This window comes from Capsicum annuum, chromosome 7, assembly GCF_002878395.1.
Source record: "Capsicum annuum cultivar UCD-10X-F1 chromosome 7, UCD10Xv1.1, whole genome shotgun sequence".
Taxonomy (NCBI): Eukaryota; Viridiplantae; Streptophyta; class Magnoliopsida; order Solanales; family Solanaceae; genus Capsicum; species Capsicum annuum.
Genome location: NC_061117.1, coordinates 18,498,080 through 18,500,485, shown reverse-complemented (window position 1 = coordinate 18,500,485; position 2,406 = coordinate 18,498,080). Strand labels below are relative to the sequence as shown.

At 48.9% G+C, this 2,406-nt stretch overlaps 7 non-coding genes and 1 pseudogene across 7 annotated transcripts; all 8 read left to right on the top strand.

Annotated features, from left to right (window-relative positions):
* Positions 1–43: 43 nt before the first annotated feature.
* Positions 44–162, top strand: LOC124885953. Its single transcript, XR_007043103.1, has one exon. It is a non-coding gene; the product is annotated as a 5S ribosomal RNA (ribosomal RNA).
* Positions 163–332: 170 nt separating this feature from the next.
* LOC124886080 lies at positions 333–451 on the top strand (annotated as a pseudogene).
* Positions 452–626: 175 nt separating this feature from the next.
* On the top strand, positions 627–745 carry LOC124886044. Its single transcript, XR_007043193.1, has one exon. It is a non-coding gene; the product is annotated as a 5S ribosomal RNA (ribosomal RNA).
* Positions 746–920: 175 nt separating this feature from the next.
* Positions 921–1,039, top strand: LOC124885928. Its single transcript, XR_007043078.1, has one exon. It is a non-coding gene; the product is annotated as a 5S ribosomal RNA (ribosomal RNA).
* Positions 1,040–1,215: 176 nt separating this feature from the next.
* On the top strand, positions 1,216–1,334 carry LOC124886023. Its single transcript, XR_007043173.1, has one exon. It is a non-coding gene; the product is annotated as a 5S ribosomal RNA (ribosomal RNA).
* A 177-nt stretch (positions 1,335–1,511) lies between these two features.
* Positions 1,512–1,630, top strand: LOC124886026. The gene has a single exon (XR_007043176.1). It is a non-coding gene; the product is annotated as a 5S ribosomal RNA (ribosomal RNA).
* A 173-nt stretch (positions 1,631–1,803) lies between these two features.
* LOC124885963 lies at positions 1,804–1,921 on the top strand. Its single transcript, XR_007043113.1, has one exon. It is a non-coding gene; the product is annotated as a 5S ribosomal RNA (ribosomal RNA).
* A 175-nt stretch (positions 1,922–2,096) lies between these two features.
* On the top strand, positions 2,097–2,215 carry LOC124886066. The gene has a single exon (XR_007043215.1). It is a non-coding gene; the product is annotated as a 5S ribosomal RNA (ribosomal RNA).
* The last annotated feature ends 191 nt before the right edge of the window (positions 2,216–2,406 follow it).

The window sequence follows — 2,406 nt, the reverse complement described above, 5'->3', positions numbered from 1 at the left end:
CAGGAGAAAGAGGCTTAATAGAATTTGGAGTGCTGGGAATGACGGATGCGATCATACCTGTACTAACGCGCCGGATCCCATCGGAACTCCGAAGTTAAGCGTGATTGGGTGAGAGTAGTACTACGATGGGTGACCCCCTAGGAAGTCCTCGTGTTGCATCCCTTTTTTTTCCTTTAAAATTCGGCTTAATTTAGCCGGTTTGATCGGCGAATCTTTTTGTTTATCCTCTTGGCGGAAACGAGAAAGGGGGCGAGGCGCGAGGGAGCGCGTGCGTGGTGTGACGGGTGGCGCAGGAGAAAGAGGTTAATAAAATTTGGTGGGCTTAGTATGACGGATGCGATCATACCAGCACTAACGCACCGGATCTCATCAGAACTCCGAAGTTAAGCGTGCTTGAGCAAGAGTAGTATTAGGATTGATGACCCCCTAGGAAGTCGTCGTGTTGCATCCGTTCCTTTTTTTCCCTATAAAAATCAGTTTAATTTTGCTGGATCGATCGGCGAATCTTTTTGTTTTTCCTCTTGACGGATATGAAAAAGGGGGCGAGGTGCGGGGGCTCACGTGCGGGGTGTGAAGAGCGGCGCCGGAAAAAGAGGCTTAATAGAATTTGGAGTGCTGGGAATGACGGATGCGATCATACCAGCACTAACGCACCGGATTCCATCAGAACTCCGAAGTTAAGCATGCTTGGGCGAGACTAGTACTAGGATGGTTGACCCCCTGGGAATTCCACGTGTTGCATCCCTTCTTTTTTTTTTGTTGTAAAATTTGTTTAATTTTGCCGGTTCGATCGGCTAATCTTTTTTTTTTTCCTCATGAAAGAAACGAGAAAGGAGGCGACGCGCGGGGGCGCTTGTGCGGGGTGTGACGTGCGGCGCAGGAGAAAGAGGCTTAATAGAATTTGGAGTGCTGGAAATGATGGATGCGATCATACCAGCACTAATGAACCGGATCCCATCAGAACTCCGAAGTTGAGCGTGCTTGAGCGAGAGTAGTACTAGGTTGGGTGACCCCCTGAGAAGTTCTCGTGTTGCATCCCTTTCTTTTTTTTTCCTTTAAAATTCAGTTTAATTCTGTTGGTTCAATCGGCGAATATTTTTGTTTTTCCTCTTGACGGAAATGGGAAAAGGGGCGAGGTGAGGGGGAGCGCGTGCGGGGTGTGACGGGCAGCGCAGGAGAAAGAGGCTTAACAGAATTTGGAGTGCTGAGAACGACGGATGCGATCATACGAGCACTAACGCATCGGATCCCATCAGAACTTCGAAGTTAAGCGTGCTCTGGCGAGAGTAGTACTAGGATTGGAGACCTCCTGGGAAGTCCTCCTGTTGCATTCCTTCCTTTTTTTTCTCCTTTAAATTTTGGTTTAATTTTGCCGGTTCGATCGCCGAATCCTTTTGTTTTTTCTCTTGACGAAAACGAGAAAAGGGGCGACGCGCGGGGGTGCTTGTGCGGGGTGTGACGGGCGGCGCAGGAGAAAGAGGATTAACAGAATTTGGAGTTCTGGGAATAATGGATGCGATCATATCAGCCCTAACGCACCGGATCCCATCAGAACTCCCAAGTTAAGCGTTCTTGGGCGAGAGTAGTACTAGGATGGGTGACCCCCTGGAAAGTCTTCGTGTTGCATCTCTTTTTTTTTTCCTTTAAAATTTGGTTTAATTCTGCCGGTTCGATCGGCGAATCTTTTTGTTTTTCCTCTTAGCGGTAACGAGAAAGGGGGCAAGGCGCTGGGGCGCACGTGCGGGGTGTGACAGGCGGCGCAGGAGAAAGAGGCTTTATAGAATTTAGAGTGCTGGGAATGACGGATGTGATCATACCAGCACTAACGCACCGGATCCCATTAGAACTCCGAAGTTAAGCGTTCTTGGGCGAGAGTAGTACTAAGATGGGTGACCACTGGAAAGTCCTCGTGTTGCATCTCTTGTTTTTTTTTCCTTTAAAATTTGGTTTAATTCTGCCGGATCGATCGACGAATCTTTTTGTTTTTCCTCTTGGCAGTAACGAGAAAGGGGGCAAGGCGCTGGGGTGCACGTGTGGGGTGTGACGGGCGGCGCAGGGGAAAGAGGCTTAACAGAATTTGGAGTGCTGAGAACGACGGATGCGGTCATACCAGCACTAACGCACCGGATCCCATTAGAACCCCGAAGTTAAGCGTGCTTGGTCGAGAGTAGTACTAGGATGGGTGACCCCCTGGGAATTCCTCGTATTGCATCCCTTCCTTTTTTTTCCTTTAATATTTGGTTTAATTTTGCCAGTTCAATCGGTGGATCTTTATATTTTTCCTCTTGACAGAAACGAGAAAAGAGGCGACGCGGGAGGGCGAGCGAACGTGGTGTGTCGGGCGTCGCAGGAGAAAGAGGCTTAATAGAATTTGGAGTGCTAGAATGACGGATGCGATCATACCAG